We start from the raw sequence: 22,768 nt of genomic DNA on the forward strand, positions 1-22,768 counted from the left end.
CTCTCAGAAGTTCCTCCATTTATTCTTCCAGAAGTTCCTCCTGGAGTTCTTTCAGTCTTCCTCCTGAGATTCTTCAAAGCTTCTTCCAGGAGTTTCTCCTGAAATGCTTCCTGTAGTTCCCCCTGGGATTCTTTCTGGAGTTCATCTTAGGATTCTACAAGGAGTTCCTCCTAGAATTCTTCCAGGAGTTCCTTCAGGGATACTTCCAGAAGTTCCTCCAGGGATTCTTCCAGGTATTCCTTCTGGGATTCTTTCAGGAGTTATTCTTGGCATTCTTCAAAGAGTTCCTCCTGAAATCCTTCCAGAAGTTCCTCCAGGCATTCTTCCAGCAGGTGCTCTTGATATTCTTCCAGGAGTTCTTCCATTTATTCTTCCAGGAATTCCTCCTGGAGTTCTTCCAGTCTTCCTCCAGAGATTCTTCAAGACTTCTTCCAGGAGTTTCTCCTATAATGCTTTCAGGAGTTCCTCCTGGGATTATTCCAGAAGTTCTTCCAAGGATTCTTCAAGAAGTTCCTCCTGGAATTCTTCCAGGAGTTTCTCCAGGGATTCGTCCAGAAGTTCCTCCAGGGATTCTTCCAGGATTCCTGGGATTCATCCAGGAGTTCCTCCTAGGATCTTTTATAGAGTTCTTCTTCTCCTGGAATGCTTCTGGAGTTTCTTACAGGGAATCTTCCAGGAGTTTCTTCTGGGATTCTTCCAGAAGTTCCACTTGGTATTCTTCTAGGAATGCCTCCTAAGAGTCTTCCAGGAATTCCTCGTGGGTTTCTTCCAGGAGTTCCTCCTGGGATTTTTCCAGGTCTTCCTCTAGGAATTATTCCAGGAATTCCTCCCAGGATTCTTCCAGGAGTTCCTTCTGAGATCCTTCCATGAGTTCCTCGAGGGATTTTTCCAGAAGTTCCTTTTGGGATTCTTCCAGGAATTCCTCTTGGTATTCTTCTAGAAGTTCCTCCAGGGATTCTTCCAGAAATTCCTTCTAGGATCCTTGCAGAAGTTCCACTTGGTATTCTTCAAGGAATTTCTCCTTGGAATCTTCCAGGAATTCCTCTCGGGATTCTTTAAGGAGTTCTTCCTGTGATACTTTCTAGGGTTTCTCCTGGGATTCTTTCAGATGTTCCTCCTGGGATTCTTCCAAAGATTCCTCCAGGGTTTCTCCAGGAGTTTCTCCTGGGATTTTTCCAGGTCTTCCTCTCAAAATTCCTTCAGGACTTCCTCATGGGATTCTTCCAGGAGTGCATTCTGAGATCATTCCACGAGTTCCTCCAGGGATTCTTCCAGGAGTTCCTTCTGGGATTTTTCAAGAAGTTCCTCTGGGTTTTCTTCTAGCAGTTCTTCAAGGGAATTTTCCAGAACTTCCTCCTGGGATTCTTCCAGGAGTTTCTCCAGGGATTCTTCTAGAAGTACTCCCAGGGATTCAATCAGGAGTGACTTCTGAGAAGCATCCAGAAATTCCTCTTGGTATTCTTCTTGGAATTCCTCCTGGGATTCTTCAAGGAATTCCTCCTAGGGACCTTCCAGGAGTTCCTCCTGTTATTCTTTCAGATGTTCTCCTGGGATTCTTTCAGAGGTTCCTCCTGTGTTTCTTCCAGGAGTTCCTCCTGGGATTTTTTCATGTCCTTCTCTAGGAACTCATCCAAGGAGTTATTCAGGGAGGTTCTCCAGGAATTCTCATAGGAGTTCCTCCTGGGACTCTACCAGGAGATCCTCCAAGAATTCTTCCTGGACTTCCTCCTGGAATTCTTCCAGGAGTTCATCCAGGGATTCTTCCAGAAGTTCCTCCAGGGATTCTTCGAGGAGTTCCTCTTGGTATTCTTCCAGGAGTTCCTCCACTGATTCTTTCAGTAGGATATCATGGAATTCTTCCATGACATCCTCTTGGGATTCTTCTAGGAATTCCTTCTGGGATTCTTCCAGGAGTTCCTTGTGGAAATCTTCTAAGAGTTCTTCCTAGGATTCTTTCAGGAGTTCCCCCTGGGATTTTTTCAGTAGTTCCTCCTTGGTTTCTTCCAGGAGTTTTTACTTGGATTCTTCAGGAGATTACTCCTGTGATTCTTCCAGAAATTCCTCTTGGTATTCTTCTAGGAGTTCCGTTGGGATTCTTCTGATTTCCTCCTGGGATTCTTCTTGATATTCATTTTGGTATTCTTCTAGCTGTTCCTCCAGGGATTCTTCTTGGAGTTCCTCTTTGAAGTCTTCCAGGAGTTCTTCCTAGAATACTTCCGGGAGTTCTTCCTGGGATTCTTTTAGAAATTCCTCCTGGGATTCTTCCAGAGGCTCCTCCCGGGTTTTTTCTTGGAGATCCTCCTGTGATTTATCCAGGTCCTCCTCTGGGAATTCTTTCTGGAGTTCTTCCTGGGATTCTTCAGAGAGTTCCTTTTGGGATTCTTCGGGGAGTTCCTCCTGGGATTCTTCCAGAAATTTCTCTTGGTATTCTTCCAGGAGTTCCTTCTGGGATTTTTCTGAGTTCCTCCTAGGATTCTTCCAGAAGTTCCTCCATGGAATTCTTCCAGGATTTACTCTTGAGATTCTTCCATGAAACCCTCTTGGGGATTTTCCAGGAGTTCATCCTAGGATTATTCCAGGAATTTCTCCTGATATGCTTCCAGGAGTTCCTTCTGGGTTTCTTCTAGGAGTTCCTCTAGAGTTTCTATCAGGAATTTCTCCTGGGATTCTTCCAGAAGTTTCTCCTCGGATTATTCCAGGAGTAACTCCTGGGATTATTTCAGATGTTTCTCATAGGAATCATCCATGAATTTCTCCTGGGATTCTTCCATTAGTTCCTCTAGGGATTCTTCCAGGGGGTACTTCTGGGATTCTTTCAGAAGTTCCTCCTGGGATTTTTCCAGGAGATCTTTCTGGAATATTTCCAGGTCCTCTTCTGGGAATTCTTCCATGAGTTACTTCTGGGATTCTTCCAGGAGTTTTTCCTGGGATTCTTCCAGAAATTCATCCTGGTATTATTCCAGGAGTTCCTCCTGGGTGCTTCGAGTTCCTTCTAGTATTCTTCCAGGAATTCCTTCTGGGATTCTTCCAGGAGTTCCTCCTGAAAGTCTTCCAGGAGTTCCTCCTGGGATATTTAAGGGAGTTCTTCCAGCAGTTCCGCATGGAACTTTCCCTTGAGATCCTATTGGGACTTTTCCATGAGTTCCTCCTGGGATTCTCCCATGAGTTGCTCCAGAGATTCGTCCGAGATTACCTTAAGGGATTCTTTCAGGAGGAACTCCAGGAAGCATTCCAGAAAATAATCTTGGAAGAAGTCTTGAAGAATTTCTGGAGGAAGACTGAAAGTACTCCAGGAGGATCTCCTTGTAGAATATCAGGAGGACCTCCTGGAAGAATCCCTAGAGGAACTTTTGGTATTATCCCTGAAGGAACTCGTGGAAAATCCCAGGAAGAACTCCTGGAAGAATACCAGTAGGAGCTCCCTGTAGAATCCTAGGAGGAACTCCTGGATATATTCTTATAGGAGGACCTGGAAAATTCCAGGAGAAACTCGTAGAAGAATCCTAAGAGAATTCAGAAGAATCTCAGGAGGAATTCCTGGAAGAATACCTAGAGGTATTTCTGGAAGAAACTCAGCAGTAACTCCCTGAAGAATTACAGGAAAAACTCCTGGAAGAATCCCAGGAGGAACTCCTGGAAGAATTCCCAGAGGAGGACCTGGAAAAATCCCAGGAGGAACTCCTGGAAGAAACACAGGAGGAACTACTGAAAGAATCCTAGGAGGAACTCCTGAAAGTATCCTAGGAAGAACTCCTAGAAGAATACCAAGAGGAACTATTGGAAGAATCCCAGAAGGAACTCCTGGAAAAATACCAAGACAAACTCCTGGAAGAATCCCAGAAGGATCCCAGGAGAATCCCATGAGGAACTCATTGAAGAATCCCAAGAGGATCTCATGGAAGAATCCCATGAGATCCTCCTGGAAGAATTTGTGGAGGAACTCCTGGAAGAATACCAAGAGGAACTCCTCGAAGAATCCTTGGAGGAACACCTGGAAGAATCTCTGGAGGAACTCCTGGAAGAATCTTGAAGGAACTCCTGGAAGTATCCTTGGAGGAACTCTTGAAAGAATCCCTAGAATATTTTCAGGTAGAATTCCAGGAGAAACTCCAGGAAGAATTCCTGGAAGACCTCCTGGATGAATATCCAGAGCAAAAACTGGGCAAATCCCAGGAGGAACTCCTCGAAGAAACCCAGGATGAATCTCTGGAAGAATCCCAGGAGGAACTTCTGAAAGAATCCCAGGAGGAGCTTCTGAAAGTATCCTAGGAAGAACACCTGGAAGAATCCCATGAGGAATTCTTGAAAGATTCCCAGATGGAATTCCTAGAAGAAAGAGAAACTTCTATAAGAATCCCAGAAAGAACACCTGGTAGAATTCCACGATGAACTCATTGAAGAATCCCAAGATGATCTCATTGAAGGATCCCATTAGATCCTCCTGGAAGAATCCGTGGAGGAAATCCTGGAAGAATACCAATAGGAACTCCTGGAAGAATCCCTGGAGGAACTTCTGGAAGATTCCCTGGAGGAACTCCTGGAACAATTCCAGGAGAAATTTCTGGAAGAATCCTATGAGTAACTCCTGGAAGAATCCCAGAAGGAACTCCTTTAAGAATTACAGGAGAAACTCCCTGAATAACTCCTGGATTGATTCCCAGAGGAGGACCTGGAAAATCCCAGGAGGAACTCCTGGAAGAGTTCCAGGAGGAACTTCTGAAAGAATAACAGGAGGAACTCCTGGAAGTACAACAGGAGGAATTCCTGGAAGAATCCCAGGAGGAATTCCTAGAAGAATACCAATAGGAACTTCTGGATGCATCCCAGAAAGCATTCCTGGCAGAATCCCTGGAGGAACTTCTAAAAGAATCCCTTGAGGAACTTCTGGAAGAATCCCAATAGGAACTCCTGGAAGCATTCGAGGAGAAACTCCTAGAAGAAGCCTTGAAGTATCTCAGGAGGAAGACTGTAAGAACTCCAGGAGGAACTTCTGGAAGAATAAATGGAGAAACTTTTGGAAGTATACCTGGAGGAACTCCTGGAGAAATCCCAGGAAGAATTCTTGAAAGAATTCCAGGAGAAACTCCATGAAAAATCCCAGGAGGAACTCCTGGATGAATTCCCAAAGGAGGACCTGGAAAAATCTCAGGAGGAATTCCTAAGAGAATCCCAGGGGCAACTCCTTTGATAAATCCTAAGAGAGATTCCAGGAAGAATCCCAGGAGGAACTCCAGGAAGAATCCCAGGAGGAACTTCTGGTAGAATCCCATGAGGAACTTCTGGAAGAATCTCTGGTGGAACTCTCAAAAGAATCCTTGTAGGATCTCCTGGAAGAATCCCAGTAGGAATTCCTAGAAGAATACTAAGAGAAACTTCTGGAAGAATTCCAGAAGGAACTCCTGGAAGAATTCCAGAAGGAACTCCTGGAAGAATCCCTAGAGAAAATTCTGGAAGGATCACTGGAGGAACTCCTGGACGAATTCCAGGAGGAACTCCTGGATGAATCCTAGGAGGAACTACTTGAAGAATCCCAGCAGAAAATCCTAGAAGAATACCAAGAGGAACTACTGGAAGAATCCTAGAGGAACTCCTGGTAGAATCCCATGAGAAACTCCTGGAAGAATCCCTGGTGGATCTCCTAGAAGAATACAAAGAGGAACTCTTGGAAGAATCCCAGATGAAACTCGTGGATGAATCCAAATTCCAGGAAGAACTCCTGGAAGAATCCCAGGACTAACTATTTGTAGAATCCCAGGAGGAAGTCCTGGAAGAATGCCAGGAGGAACTCCAGGAAGTATTCCAGGAGAAACTTCTGGAAGATGCCCTGAAGAATCTCAGGAGGAACTACTGGAAGAATCTCTGGAGGAACTCCTAATAGAAACCCAGTAGGATCTCTTGGAAGAATCCCAGGAAGAATTCCTGGTAGAATCCCAAGAGGAACTCCTAAATAATACCAAGAAGAACTTCTGGAAGAATACCAGAAGGAACTCCTGGAAGCATCCCAGTAGAAATTCTTGAAACAATTCTTGGAAGAATTTCTGGAAGAATCCTAGGAGGAATTCTTGGAAGAATACCAAGAGGAACTTCTGGAAGAATCCTAAAAGTAACTCCTGGAAGAATCCCTGGAGAAAATTCTGGAAGAATCACTGGAGGAACTCTTGGATGTATTCCAGGAGGAACTCCTGAAAGAATCATAGGAGGAACTCCTTGAAGAATCTCTGCAGGAACTTCTAGAAGAATACCAAGAGGAACTACTGGAAGAATCCCTGGTGGATCTCCTAGAAGAAATCAAAGAGGAACTTTTGGAAGAATCCCAGATGAAACTCCTGGATGAATCCCAGGCGGAAGTCCTGGAAAAATTCCAGAACGAACTCCTTTAAGAATCCCAGGAGTAACTCTTGGAAGAATTCCAGGAGGAAGTCCTGGAATAATGCCAGGAGGAACTCCAGAAAGAATTCTAGGAGAAACTCCTGGAAGAAGCCTTGAAGAATCTCAGGAGGATCTCCTGGAATAATCTCTGGAGGAACCCCTAGATGAATCCCTGTAGGATCTCCTGGAAAAATCCCAGGAAGGATTCCATGAAGAATTCCTGGAGAAACTTCCTGAAGTATCCCAGGAGGAACTCCTGTATGAATTCCCAGACGAGGACCTGGAAAAATCCCAGGAGAAATTTCTGAAAGAAACCAAGGAGGAATCTCTAGAAGGATCGCAGTAGGAAATTCTGAAAGAATCCCAGGAGAAACTCCTGGAAGTATCCTTGGAAAAACTCCTGAAAAAATCCCGGGAGGAAATCCTGGAAGAATCCCAGGAGGAATTCTTAGAAGATAACCAAGAAGAACTTCTGAAAGAATCCCAGAAGGAACTCTTGGAGGAATCTCAGCAGGAACTCCTGGAAGAATTTCAGGAGGAACTCCTGGAAGAATCCTAGGAGGAACTCTTGGGAGGATACCAAGACGAACTCCTGGAAGGATCCCAGAAGGAACTCCTGGAAGAATCCTAGGAGGAACTCCTGGGAGATTCCTAGGAGGAACTCCTGGAAGAATTCCAGGGGGAACTCCTAGAAGAATACCAAGAGGAACTACTGGAAGAATCCCAGATGAAACTCCTGGTAAAATCCCAGGAAGAACTTTTGAAAGAATCCCAGGAGGAACTCCTGGAAGGATCCGTGAAAGAACTCTCAGAAGAATCCCTGAAGGAACTCCTGGAAGAATTCTAGGAGGAACTCTTTGTAGAATCCTAGGATGAACTCCTGGAAGAATCCCAGGGGGAACTCCAGGAAGCATTTCAGGAGAAACTCCTGGAAGAAGCCTTGAAGAATCTCAGGAGGAACCCCTAGAAGAATCCCTGTAGGATCTCCTGGAAGAATCCCAGGATGAACTCCTGGAAGAATTTCTGGAGAAACTTCCTGAAGAATCCCAGGAGGAACTCCTGTATGAATTCCCAAAGGAGGACCTGGTAAAATCCCAGGAGGAACTCTTGAAAGAAACCCAGGAGGAATCTCTGGAAGGATCCCAGTAGGAACTTCTGAAAGAAGCTCAGGAGGAACTCCTGGAAGTATCCTTGGAAGAACTCCTGGAAGAATCCCAGGAGGAATTCCTAGAAGAATACCAAGAAGAACTTCTGATAGAATCCCAGAAGCAACTCTTGGAAGAGTCCCAGCAGGAACTCCTGGTAGAATTCCAGGAGAAACTCCTGGAAGAATCCTAGGAGGAACTCTTGGAAGAATCCCTGGAGAAACTTCTGGAAGAATCCCTGAAGGAACTCCTGGAAGAATTCTAGGAGGAACTCCTTGTAGAATCCTAGGATGAACTCCTGGAAGAATCCCAGGGGGATCTCCAGGAAGCATTTCAGGAGAAACTCCTGGAAGAAACCTTGAAGAATCTCAGGAGGAACTCCTGGAAAAATTTCTGGAGGAACCCCTAGAAGAAACCCTGTAGGATTTCCTGGAAGAATCCCAGGAAGAACTCCTGGAAGAATTCTTGGAGAAACTTCCTGAAGAATCCCAGGAGGAACTCCTTTATGAATTCTCAAAAGAGGACCTGGTAAAATCTCAGGAGGAACTCCTGAAAGAAACCCAGTAGAAATCTCTGGAAGGATCCCAGTAGGAGCTTTTGAAAGAATCCCAGGAGGAACTCCTGGAAGTATCCTTGGAAGAACTTCTGGAAGAATCCCGGGAGAAACTCCTGGAAGAATCCCAGGAGGAATTCCTAGAATAATACCAAGAAGAACTTCTGAAAGGATCCCAGAAAGAACTCTTTGAAGAGTCCCAGCAGGAACTCCTGGAAGAATTCCAGGAAGAACTTCTGGAAGAATCCTAGCAGGAACTACTGGTAGAGTTCCAGGAAGAATTCTCGGAAGAATACCAAGAGGAACTTTTGGAAGAATCCCAGAAGGAGGACCTGGCATAATCCCTTGAGGAACTCCTGAAAAAAAACCAGGAGGAATCTCTGGAAGGATCCCAGTAGGAACTTCTGAAAGAATCCCAGGAGAAACTCCTGGAAATATCCTAGGAAGAACTCCTGGAAGAATCCCGGGAGGAACTCCTGGAAAAATCCCAGGAGGAATTAGAAGAATCCTTGGAAGAACTTCTTGAAGAATCCCAGAATGAACTCTTGGAAGAATCCCAGCAGGATCTCCTGGAAGAATTCCTGGAAGAACTCCTGAAAGATTCCTAGGAGGAACTCTTGTAAGAATACCTAGAGGAATTTCTGGAAGAATACCAGATGGAACTCCTGGAAGAATCCCTGGAGAAGCTTCTGGAAGAATCCCAGAAGGAACTCCAGGTAAAATCCCAGGAAGAACTCTTGGAAGAATCCCAGGAGGAACTCCTGGAAGAATCCCTGGGGGAACTCCTAGAAGAATCCCTGTAGGAACTCCTGAAAGAACTCTAGGAGGAACTCCTTGTAGAATCCCAGGATGAACTCCTGGAAGAATACCAGGGGGAACTCCAGGGAGCATTTAAGGAGAAACTTCTTGAAGAAGCCTTGAAGAATCTCTGGAGGAACCCCTAGAAGAATCCCTGTAGGATCTCCTGGAAGAATCCCAGGAAGAACTCCAGGAAGAATATCTGGAGAAACTTCCTGAAGAATCCCAGGAGGAACTCCTGTATGTATTCCCAGAGGAGGACCTGGAAAAATCCCAGGAGGAACTCCTGAAAGAAACCCAGGAAAAATCTCTGGAAGGATCCCAGTAGGAACTTCTGAAATAATCCCAGAAGGAACTCCTGGAAGTATCCTTGGAAGAACTCCTGGAAGAATCCCGGGAGAAACTCCTGGAAGAATCCCAGGAGGAATTCCTAGAAGAATACCAATAACAACTTCTGAAAGATCCCAGAAGGAACTCTTGGAAGAATCCCAGCAGGAACTCCTGGAAGAATTCCAGGAGGAACTCTTGGCAGAATCCTAGGAGGAACTCTTGCAAGAATACCAAGAGGAACTTCTAGAAGAATCCCAGAAGGAACTCCTGGAAGAATCCCTGGAGAAACTTCTGGAAGAATCCCTGGAGTAACTCCTGGAAGATTTCCAGGAGGAACTCCTGGAAGAACTCCTGGAAGAATCCCACGAGGAACTCCTAGAAAAATACCAAGAGGAACTACTGGAAGAATCCCAGAAGGAACTTCTGGTAAAATCCCAGGAAGAACTCTTGGAAGAATCCCAGGAGGAACTCCTGGAAAAATCCTTGGAGGAACTCCTAGAAGAATACCAAGAGGAATTCTTGGCCCATATTTTCTAAGGGCTCCCATAGCCATTGCGGTTAACGCGCAGCTATTCAATAAGACCATGCTGAGAGTCGTCGAGGAACTTTTGAAAAAAATTTTTTTGATTCTCCAGGGCATAGAGTATCTTCGTACCCACCACATGGTATAAACGTGTAAAAATGGCAAAGAAATCTCTCAGTTATTAACGGTGGAAATGCTCATAAGAACACTTGGGTTGAACACTTGAAGTTGAGAAGCAGGCGTTGTCCCAATTGGGACATAATGCCAGAGAAAGGAAGGAAATTTGCTACCCTTAAAACAAAGACAAATTAAAGACCTTCATGTCCCTTACAAATGCACAAAATTTTATGGCTCATAAGGTAATCTAGAATGCCGTGAAAAGTGTACTGCGATGTGTCAAACTTGGGTACCTTTTGCACTACCGAGGGACCAAATGCAGTACTAGAAGTGGTACCCAATCTGAGCCCGAGTGCGACGGACCTGCTTAAAATACTTATTCAAAAAAAATCAAACACTTCTTATGAATATTGAAATGAATCTCATGCAGTTTCGTGGCGTGGTGAAGTTTATTTTTCGAACTCATGCGTACCCTCCCGCCAACCGTGTTGCACCGCAGCACGACTGCAAGTGCAAGGATATGAAGTCAGCAAGGAATTTTAAATCACACGCATCGTCATACGCTAGCATCTCACACCAGCCGAGAACTTTATTGTTGCGCATAGAACTAATTCTCCGCTGTGCGCATTTTAGAAACACACTTCCGCACCAATGTTTTCCCTCAGCGGAGATACGGAACGCAATTTGAGGATGCGATTACCCTCTTATTACAACAATACCAGCGTTCGTTCTCACGCCAGAAGTCTTATGTCATTTTTCTTTTTGTGAGCTTTGTCGGTGATGAAAATGTAAATAAACCAGCGTCAGGCTAATTTTTGTTCGGTCGAACCTGAATCGGGTTGTAGCTGGAACTATGATTCTGGATGGGTTTCACCAGTCCAACGAAGATTCAAAAACGAATTCAACATTCGACGCTGCGAGAGAAAGAGCGAAAAGGAAGGGCGATGATTTCAGCTGTTCGATGAGTTTTATGCATGATTTTGACCTATCGATTGTGGTTAAACGGTAAGTCAACCAATGTTGGTCTCCAAGGAAGTTTGGTAGAAAACAGTATGATCAATGTTTTCTAGAAGAACACTTCTTGTTAAAACGATATTGCCATACATTAAACTAGCAAAATACCTTAACAAAGCGTATTTTTTCGGGTATTCATGAGCTCAGATTATTTTTTTGATAAGTGGTTAGTGAGATAACGACAATCAAAATTGAGCCAGTTTTAAAACATCGAAAATTGAATAAATCCCTTAGCAGTGATTTCCGTCCCTATGTTCCATGGACACTTTTTCATGTCTCAAGGTCCTCTATCTACCCTAAAAATATGCACAACCAGAAAGCAAACACCCTGTATAGGACTGCGGCAAAACAAACAACACAGTGCACAAAAAAACCTTCCCAGCGTTAGCTTTCAAAGTCTCCGTGATGGGTTAACGATCAACGCTCCGTCGTCGTAATCATTCAAAGCAGTTTTTCTGTTCAAAACTAAAAATTATTCGATAAAAATGTGTTCACTGTATTTCGGTTGGAGAACAAAATACAGTGAACACATTTTCCTGTAAATGTTCTTGATTTTGAACGAAAAAACTGCTTTTGAAAATTCCGAAATCAATGACGAATCCTGCCCCCTTAAAACAACTTAACGTTAGGTAAACTCGAAAGAACCCAAATTTGGCTTATTCCATTGAACTTCGACGCTGGGTCGGTGCGTCTCTCTCTGTTTTTGACCAGCATTGCTGTTGCGAGAGAGGCAAAACAACCCAACCGTGGATAAAAACTAAACGCAGTTTACCCAAATTTTAGTAAAAAGAACTTATTTTTTTTGGGTATTCTGATTTCTTGGGAGCTTCAGAATTATTTTCAAAACTTTATTATGAATCCTCTGCAGAGCTTTTTTCTGGTATTACAACGGGTAGTTTAAATTGGTACAGGTCGGACTCGATTATCCGGAGTGTCGATTTTTATTTCACTCCGGATTATTGAATCCTCCGGATAATCGAATCACTAAGAAAAAAATTGAAATCTTCGATAAAAGAACTTAAATATTAACTTTTTTTGCTAGATGAAAAAACCGAATTTAGTACTATATTATTTAATTCCACTAGAGTTTGTAACCTTTGACAGATACGCGTATTTCGGCCTCAACTGTAAGGCCGTCTTCAGTTTCGTGTACTAGACACGACACTGAAGACGGCCTTACAGTTGAGGTCGAATACGCGTATCTGTCAAAGGATACAAACTCTAGTGGAATTAAATGGTATAGTACTAAATTCGTTTTTTTCATCTACTTATAGGTATTCTACTAAACAGCTCGAAGATTTATTATCATTATTTTTGCTGTTTTATTTATATGATGCGGTGGCGTAGCTGGAAATTATTTCTAGGAACAGTAGGGGACTTTACAAGAAAAAAATAATATTTTGACCAGCATAAACAAAAAACCACTATTTCAAACCCCCTTTTCTTAATTACGTTCAAAACTGCAAAACCATTAATATTGCATATTGCAATACCAAATTATCTCAGATTTATGCATAAAAATTGAAAAACTAGAACATCAAAAAACAAATTCCGGATAATCGAGTCTAAAATTCCGGATAATCGAATCCTGGATAATTGAGTCACAGGATAATCGAGTCCAACCTGTATAACTTTCAACATGGCTGGTCTAAACGTTGTTTGAAGATTGAAAGCTTTTTCCTCATACAATGTTTTGATTTTCTGTTAATAAGGGGATAAAGACATTTTACATACACAGTTTGAACGAAACATGTAAATTTCTGAGACATATAATGCACATAATTGGAGCGTGGAGTATCATGGATATTTACATGATATGTCATGTAAACTTCAATTATATGTCATGTAATCCAGCAGGATCCTCTGTGATTACATGACATATAACACATTTTTACATTATTTCAGATTTAAATTTTCATGACGTCATGTTTACATCGCATAAATGAAGTTTACATGACGTGTAATCTTCATTACTTTTAACTGTGTATTTGTTACATTTGGCATTCAACCTCAAAGTAATTTTTAAAAGTTATTTTATTTATCTAGCCGAAGCCCTGGATATTTACCTTTATCTGATCAATTTATTAGAACCCCTTTCATCGTGATAACATGTCAGCTATTTTCGCTCGCCATAAAAACAATGAGCCCCTGTACGTGCGATAAATTCTTTTGTTCTCATGACTTTTACCATGCGCCGTGTGTTGGTTCTGTCTCGCTCTCTCTTACGGGCAACTTGAAAACAGAGCGCATAGTGAAAGTCAAACGTTTATAGCATGCACAGGCTCATATGCTATAAAATAGTTGACAAATACTAACTACCACCGCTAAACTGAAACTTGGAAATATATCCTCAGTATGTCTTGACGAACCGTTAAATTTCATTGTTTCTTTTTTCTGTCAATCAAATGAAAATTTTGTTTGCATTTGCGGGAATAATCTTAATTCGTTATTTTTATATTTAATAATCAAGAACCCTTTATTTTATTTTAGACTTAAATCAGTTGGTTGACCGCACCTCCCAACAACTTGAAGGAGAAATATTCAAAACACCCGGCTTAGCTTTTTTCAATTTCGCAAGACCAAGGCTAACAAATTTGCGAGAAAAAAAATCAAATGGATCAAACATATCCTCACTAAATCATAGGATAGAGTCTCTCAGAAATATGTTAGAAGTTTTGTCAGATTTACATAATCCTGGAAGACATCTACGCAGCATGTCGTAGCATAGTTGTCAAATATTTCTGGGTGGGATTATGATGGAATCTTGGACAACACAATTACAGATTCTATAACAGGATTGTAAGTTAGAATTTTTGACGAGGTTCTGATGGAACTCTTAGCAGGAGTATTAAAGATTCCACAAAATTCGGAACTTTATTCCAACAAGTTATTTGGTGAGATCCTAGTATTATAGTAAAATCATTCTTACAGATTGTATGGCAAGAATTTTCTTAAAATCCAGAGCTAGTGTTTGGCGTAATATTGAGCACGGTTTTATTTCTGGGTTATATTATCACAAAATCCTGGGAGATGTTTTCACAAAATCTTGTACAAATTGTACAGTAGCAGAGATCTCAATTTTCACCTAAATTTCATTCAATTTTCAAGACAACAATCCCTTGACTTATTTTCTTTCGATTTCCGGAAGTGTTGTACCGTACTATATTGTATCAATGATTTGGCCTGCAGCTCAAAAAGGTATTGCGGACATGATCTAGATGAAACCTCAAAAAAGGGAATTACTAAGCGATTAAAGAATTATCTATAGAATATCATGTATGCAAATAGGAATTAAATTTTAGTTTCAGTGACAGAAAAGCAATGAAAACTATTTCAATGAGTGATGAGTTACTAAGGATTTATTTTCGAGTTTCAGTTTAGTGGTGGTGGTCAGATAATGTCAAATATAGCATGGCTAGCGTAAAAAGCTGGATACATACCACTTTCATTCAATGTTCCCCTTTTTTTCAAGAAACCACCGATCAAAGCATTTGCAATTTTCATAGCAAACTATTCTAAGTTGAATATGAAAATTACCTCAACCACCCGAAGTTGGCCTTGACTTATGTTTTGTGTCTAAGAAAGTAGAAATTTAAGGTTTGTGTGGTTGATTTTATTATCTATATTGAAGTGGCTTTTCACCCTATGCGAGCTTGCTTTGAAGGTTTATTTTAATGTGGTAACACTTATTTATTATTTTCTAATAGATTCATTTAGTTTTCTACATGAATGATTAATCAGTATTTGTAAAAAAAAACATTTTATTCACAGTTCAATTTTTGATCTGGTAGGGCAACATTTTGAAATGTTCTCCTTTTTCAAAACAACTAATGCGAAATGTCCTCCTTTCTGAAATATCCTTCTGGTAAGCCTGCTTTCTGGAAGTTTCTTGATGAGCATGTAAAAAATTCAATCATCGCCGGGAGCTTTCATATTCTTGATTTTTTAATAATAGTTCTCACTTCTACCAAATCAATCTCCAAGGATTTTTCGAAAACTTGCTTTTTATTGGGAATGCTTTTGAAATCCTGAGTAACTTGATTCAATTGAACTAGTAAGCCCTAATTTGAAATTATGCGCGTTTTCAAACTGCATATTAAGTTTTTGTTCAGTTGTTATTGGTGTTCAGTTTAAAAACAAAAACACAAAATCACCCTAGCTAAGGCCTAGCTCTTTATCAAGTTTTAATTAATTATTTCTGTTTTGGTATAATTCAGAGGCACAAAGGCTCCCTCCCCCACCTTAAATCCTCTATGATCGGTTGGTCCCCAGCTCGATCGTCACCATCTATCTTCTTCTTTTTGGCATTACGTCATCACTGGGACAGAGCCTACTTTTCATCTTAAAGTTCAATGAACACTTCCACAGTTATTAACTGAGAGCTTTCTTTCCCAAAATTGACTTTTTCGCATTCGTATATCGTGAAATTAAGGAAATTTCTATTACGAATTCCTACAGAATTCCTTTACTTTGTAGCCACATACTCGAACCACTCGGGTAAAGAAACCCCATCCTGCCACATTTCCATGCTCACCGATCAACTACTATACCTTGAAAATGCACCACCTGGCAACCACCGCCATTTTATCGGTCAGAAAATTTCCCTCAAAATTCCTCTACATGGCGGATACTGGTACGGTACTGAGACGTGTCGTTGCATAGAATTTTCGCATATCATTCCGGTTCATTCTACCTTTGCGTTGCGTTTTCTTTCTTGTGCGGGTTCGCTTTTCTTCAATCATCTAATTATAGACTGTAAGGGCCTCCCTTAGCCAAGTGGTTCGATTCCCCGTCAGTCCAGGATCTTTTCGTAATGGAAATTATCTTGACTTATCTGGGCATACAGTATCATCGTATCTGCCACACGATGTACGAATGCGGAAATGGCAACTTTGGCAAAGAAAGCTCTCAGTTAATAACTGTGGAAGTGCTCATAAGAACACTAAGCTGCAAAGCATGCTTTGTCCCAATGATGACGTAATGCCAAGAAGAAGAAGAAGAAGACTTTGATCCTGTAGCTCTGATTCTTAATAATTTCACGTTATTTCTGAAATGCAAGTTGCATGATGCAACCAAAGTGAGGTGTCATGCGCTAGAATTGTCCCCAACAGTGCGCATCGTACCTTCGTGCTATGCGTACACGAAATCTTTCTGCTCTTGGAAGTTTTCTTAAAAACTACCTAAAGCAATAAAACAGTACTTTTCAGTGCTACATAAACAGTACTTTTCAGTGCTAAAATTATAAACGGTACTCTTCAGTGCTACTAAAACAGTACTTTTCAGTACTATTTTTTCTACTATTGATCCCTTTACGATCCTTGTTTGGACCCGTTCCTTCGATTTTTCGTTGGACCCGTTGGCGAAAGCTAGCGGTGGTAATCCTTCTTGGACACCGTCTTGGGAAAAAACCTCTCGAAGGTCACGTCTTCTTTCGTTTATTCACTAAATATGGTATCAACAACAAACAAAAGAAAGGGTGAATCTCTGAACTCACAACTTCCTCCCAAAAAAGCGGGATTTAAAACTGTCACTAAACGTGGCAAGAATGGAAGAAAGGACGTTTCCCCGGAATGCGAACTTTCTACCAAGGGTGAAATGAATAATTGTATCGAAATGAGCAATCAGTTCGATGCTCTAGACAAATTTTCCGAACATCAAATCGAAACAGCCTCTAGCCCAGGCTCTTTGATTCAAGTGAGGAAGCAAAGAGTGCCGCTTATCGTGGTCGGTTGTTCCGAATTTGGGGGATTTAGGCAGGTGATCTTGAACTCCATTAGAGGTTTCCTTCCAAATCGCAAAGAAAGGAGACTGTCGCGTTTTGCCGGAAACTCTTAAAGATCGTGAACTTCTTTTCAAACATCTTGGAGAGAAGAAGCACAAATTCTTTATGACGACAGAACTGAACGTTTGTTCAAGGTCGCCTTGAAAGGTCGCTCAAGTGACTATAAGTCACCTGAAGAGATCAAAAATTGAATAAATGATTTACTTGGATTTTCCCCAGTCCAAGTAATCATTATGAAAAAGAGAACCCAATCTGGCATTGTTCGGAAAGGGCTTTCTCAAGAATATTATTTAGTTCACTTTAACAAAAAAGAACTAAATAATATTAAAGCTTTAGAAAAAGCAAAACTTTTGTTCGATGTCCGTGTGACATGGGAACATTTTCAGAAACCTGGAGGAAATTACCAGAACCCCACTCAGTGCCGTCGGTGCCAAAAGTGGGGTCATGGTACAAAAAATTGTCGCATGGATGCTAAACGCATAATTCGCGGAAGTTCTTCTCACGCCAAGGACGTCTGTTCAGTGAAATAAGATACCACCAAGTTCATATGCTCTAATTACGGGGCTAATCATAAGTAAAATTTTTGGGATTGTCCCTCATGCAAAAGCGTCGTTGATGCTCGTGCCAGGCAGATGAAAGATAATATCCGTTACGATAACGGTCGTTTCCGGAATTTGCCTAGTAGAGTATCGAACAATACTCATTTTTCAGTTAACAATCGCTTGATTAGGAATCATACCCATCAGGAAGATTATAATCATGCTCATTCACAAACTAATTTTAATCCGTCGGGTAGCCGTTTGAATCTACCAATTTCGAATGTAACTACCCACGGTAAATCCTTTGCCGATATCGTAACAGGTAATTTGAACTCCTCCCCTATTCTTACTATGAGTACCCATTCTACTTGTTTCAAATCAAATGGAAAAAAAAACCTACCGCCACAGGTTTCATTTATTCCGCCTCTTCGTCTACCAAAAATTCTAATGGGAAATCATCAGATAATTTACCCACTTCAAGTAATATGTTCTGATTTTAATTTTCTAACTGAACAATTGAATCTAATGATTGATGCAATGTTAAAAGCCACCACTATGACTGAAGTAGTCCAAGTAGGTGTAAAATTTACAAATCAAATTGTTATTGGATTATGTTTTTCTAATGGATCCAAATAATAATTTAAATATTTTAAATTGGAATGCTCGTTCTCTGAATGGTAAAGAGGACGAGCTGTTTAATTTTCTTACAGCTAATAACGTGTATATTGCAGTTATTACTGATACGCATTTGAAACCTGGATCTAAACTCAAAAGAGATCTTAACTCTTTTGTTTATCGTAATGAACGACTTGATGGGGCATGTGGGGGAGTTTTCAATCATCATTCATAGGCGTATAAAACATCAACTGTTTTCGTCATTTGAAACTAAAGTTTTTGAAACTTTAGGTGTTTCTGTTGAAACACAGCTTGGTTAATATACTTTCATAGCTGCCTATTTGCCTTTTCAATGCTCTGGACAGCAAGTTAATTTGCTCCAAACTGAGTTGCGTAAATTGACTCGCAATAAGTCAAAAATTTTTGTCATTGGTGACTTTAATGCCAAACATCGGTCATGGATAAAGTGACCAGATATTTTTGACTTCAATGCGGGACACCAATAATAAACTTTTGAAAATAAGTGTATATAACATTGAAAATTACTCATTTTCTTATTATTAATTATTGAAATAAATAAAAATCTCGATGTACAGGATTTTTGCACTATTAATCAAAATTCCACATTTGTTTTCAAAACCTGTTGTTTGTTCGATATTGAATATATAAAGAATAACATGCGTGAAATTATTGATTCAGTGTTATCTATTAAGATTTTAACTAAATAGGGGGAGATCCCCCAGTGCCGGACAGCACCCAATACCGGACAAAGTCGAAACATTGAGAAATCATGGTCCAATCAAGATGGTGTATTAGTAGAAAAGAAAGCTATTATGTAGACTAATGTTTGCGTAGAATAACACATCCTTGAAATATGCATGCCTTTTTAGAAAAGTAGAAAAGTTTGAAAATCTTTAAAAAATTGACATATCTTCTTAGTTTTGAGCCTATTTAGTAATTATTTTGAATATTAAAAAACACTTTGGATCCCGCAAGCATAATCGAACATAATCGTAATTTGATAGTGTGAATGTATTTTGTACCATAATTGAACTAAATATGGACAAATTACAATTTTGGTTAAGCACCTCCAGTCCCTCAGTTTCGGACAGCTTGATTTGTTATATGATATCTTTGTAATTATTGCATCAGTGTCTCAAAATACTTTCATTTTTCATGGGTTCCGTCGATCATGGTATCAAACATGCAATAAAATTAAGAAGAATGAACATTCAGAACAACATCGTAAAATGTGCTATTTTTTATCTTATATGTAAGAGGTTTTTGATAGACATCTTGCAAACTAAGAAAAATTCAAATAATTCTTGTAAATGTTGCAAATGCATTGAATTGGTAATTATAAACTATTCCTCTAGTGTACACATTCAATGATGTTCAAATTTACAGAATTCGAGGCATTTCCAGACCGTGTCCGGTATTGGGTGCCACCTTTCAAGATCGATCAATTTGGTACTAAAATACATCATCAAAATGCAATGTCAAAATACATATTTATATTTTCAAATTTATTTTTGTACACTATAAAAATGATAATATTTATCATAAATGGGTAACACGAGCCCATAAAAACAATATTTTTCGAATTATGAATTTATTGGCTTAAGTGTCCGGTACTGGGGGATCTTCCCCTAAATGAAATGAATAAAGAATAACAAAATAAGTTTCCAATAAATTGGTCAAATGAAGTTAAGTATCTAGGGCTCATGCTAGATAAGAATTTAACTTTCAAAAATCACATTGAGGGCATTCTATGTAAAATGTAAAATGTCTCTATCCTCTTATTAATAGAAAATCAACACTTTGTCTTAAGAACTATAACCTGCTCGCTCAGGGATAAGGGTTTTGGGATCTTCAGGGTCGTTAAACGTGACTAGAACTTAATTTCACTGTACTGGCTGCACTGCTTATGGTTGGAGGTACTGATATGTGTAGGAGAACTGTTATTTAATTTGATAGTGGGAACACACACATACAGCTGAATACGGAAATGAAACAAAAATGATACCAAATAAGTTTTAAAGACAATTTTCCACCTAATGTGGAGATACTGAGACGTCGAGGCTTGATGGTTCCTTTGTGAACCCGGTGGACGAACAAACAAAGAAGTAGTGGACAAACTATTAACCAGGGACTCACTCTTCTGTAAAGTACACTAAATGCAATCTCATTATTACAATTATTTATTGTGACGTCACATTTTGGGTGGTTTTACTTGCGGTTTTGGATGTGCTCTGATGGGCTGTTGTAGAACTGCTGGTGTGTTGGTGGTTGAACGGCTTGACGGGTATCGACGAGCGGGTGATCAGTCCGCTCATCATCGGGCTTGTGCAGAATGTGGTTGGCTTATCGAAGTTGGACTCATTGGCCTTGATGAATCCTGAAGGTAGGGCAAGATGGCGGTTTTGGGACGCTAACCGTGTAAAGTAGTAACGGTTTACACCCTTCTACTTTCTGCTGGACTGGACTTCAAGATGGACGCGCACTCCGCACTAACTGTCGTGGTTCTGCCAAAAAGGCCACAGATAAAAAGAAAAGGCCCAATGTGTGGACCTAACCACCAAGCATTAGCACTCCAATTTAACCTCTAATAATTCACATATATACAATTTACAATGAACATTACCTTTTCTTGTAGGTTTTTACGAATTATTTCTCACACGATTGTTTCGACGCATGATTTAGACTTAGCAACTATAAGATTTTAACACACATTAGTTTTAGCATATTTTTAACATTTTAAATACTAACCAAGTGTTTTTTGTACTACTAACACACTTTTTGTACTACTAACTGTTCTTTTTAACTTCAATGTTGCATGTCTAAACTTACTAACCACTACTAAAAGAAGAGAGAAAACACTAATTAACAATAATTCCACTAAAATGAGGCATTATCAACGCTAACCTCAATTCTATTAAATGCTACACACGCGCGCACTACTATTACGTTCCAGTATTCACAGCAAAAAGAGGATCTTTGCTCCAAAACTTGGGGTTTTTATATGAATCGGTCCAAATGCTCAACATATCTTGCATGTTGACCATTTGTGCAATCTTTTGTATCACACCCTATTACGTCATAGTGGTGCGCTCCCTCTATCTACGAATACAAAAAAGGCGAGGTAATGTTTTCCCCCCTCAATCTCAAACTACTCAATCAGAGAACCACTCACCATTGACAGCAACTGGAGAGCGAGACATGCTCACTCACTCACAAAGCCAGTAAATGAGTGCCCCAATGTCGACAAAAGGTTTTGTTCCAAAGGGCGTATTTATGGAAAATCCGGGAAAAGGAATTGGGAATGCAAATTTGTGGTGGAGCCACAAGTATAAATTTGGAACCATCGGTTACAGAACAAGCTTTTGATATTCAAACAAATTTTCAGGTCAGCCATGTTGTATGCTGTACCAATATGGACTAGCTGTTGTGATACCAGGAAGAAAGCTCTGCAGAGAATTCAAAATAAAATTTTGATAATGATTCTGAAGCTTCCTTCCTGGTATAGTACCAATGAGTTACATAGAATATCCAATGTTGAAGCATTGGAACAAATGTCAAATAAAATATTTTTTTCAGCCAAAAATCGTTACAATCTTCTATTGCCACGATTAATGCGTTATATGTTTAAGTTAAGTTAGGTTAAGTAAATTGAAAACGTTATTTTTTTTCTTTTATAAGCAGGTGAAATCAACTCACCTGTAAAAAATCTGAACTGCTACGGCAAATGAAATGTAATATGTTGTTAACAAAATGTTAATAAAATCCTAAATTTGTTTTTCCAAATTAGGATGATAGTGTTGTCTAATAATATAGAACACCTAGATATATGAAATGAATGTAATGTTTGGAATGATACTAATAAAGAAATTAAAAATAGCGTTGTCCCCATCTCCAACATATTTAGGAGAATCGTATTGAAGCAAACATAAAGTTCTGTACAATATTTATAATCTAAATTACTGCTGTGTTCTTCAAAACTAATCAAATAACTTTAAATTTTCAGTAAGCGATATTAGTATTTCATAGTCTACTAACATTTTTGAAATAACTTAAATTCCTAACATCTTATTATCTTATTCCCTACATTCGCCTTCTCATCTACTCTTTTATTTTAATTATACTGTGTAATGATATAGTATTAAATTTTCTTCACAGACTTGAAACACACCCACTTTCCAAGTATTCTCCATTTGGTTATCTTCATTACATCTTTTAGAATATACTAGCTATTCTTCCCATGGGTATGCAAGCCTACACAAATTTAAATAGAAAAAAAAAACATATTCAAGAAGAATAACATGCTCTTTGGAAGATACTATTCATGAGATTATTGCTCTTAGATACTCATATCCATGAACACTATTGGCAACTTGATACTAATTCTTGATTATCCAGTAATTCTCCATGCCTTTATTTTGCCACAAATTCTAAAAATGAGCTTTCTAGCTTGTTTACCTGTTTCAAATAGAGAAGCGCAATTAAATATTGATTAGAAATAATAGTCAAGACTGTCTCAGAGAAGCCGTTTTTTTTCACTTTGAAACCGTTCTGAGGCCATATACTTTTCTCAGGGACTGATTAACTCACTTGGAAGATTGATATTCAATGTTTTCAAACGATCCTATATTCATTATGAGTCCGTTTTGAAGCCATGTTTTTGTTCGAGTCCACTCAGAGATTCGCCAAAAACATCCAATCTGTTCTGGTAACGGATATTTATTTTGAGGCCTTATATTCGTTCTGAGTCCTTGTTGAGGCCGTACATTCGTATGAGCCCACACAGATACCGGTCAACCAACTCAGAGGTTGAATATTCATTTTTGTCCGCTCAGAGACTCATCAACCCACTCGGAGGTTGTTTTTAATGTTTACCAACATTTAGTCAGCTCTGATATCGGATATTGAATTTGAGTCCGTTTCGAGTCCTTGAGGCCGTACATTCGAATGAGTCCACTCAGAGAC

General features: G+C 39.9%; 1 long non-coding RNA gene across 2 annotated transcripts; it reads right to left on the reverse strand.

The window, feature by feature from the left end:
• Positions 1–19,968: 19,968 nt before the first annotated feature.
• On the reverse strand, positions 19,969–20,859 carry LOC110675404. Of its 2 annotated transcripts, XR_002499451.1 has the most exons (4): positions 20,711–20,859; positions 20,555–20,644; positions 20,430–20,497; positions 19,969–20,356 (listed from the first exon to the last, which is right to left on the reverse strand). It is a non-coding gene; the product is annotated as an uncharacterized LOC110675404 (long non-coding RNA). The 2 variants fall into 2 exon arrangements; XR_002499450.1 differs by having other exon boundaries at positions 20,555–20,856.
• Positions 20,860–22,768: the final 1,909 nt, after the last annotated feature.

The sequence above is a fragment of the Aedes aegypti genome, chromosome 2 (genome assembly GCF_002204515.2).
Source record: "Aedes aegypti strain LVP_AGWG chromosome 2, AaegL5.0 Primary Assembly, whole genome shotgun sequence".
Taxonomy (NCBI): Eukaryota; Metazoa; Arthropoda; class Insecta; order Diptera; family Culicidae; genus Aedes; species Aedes aegypti.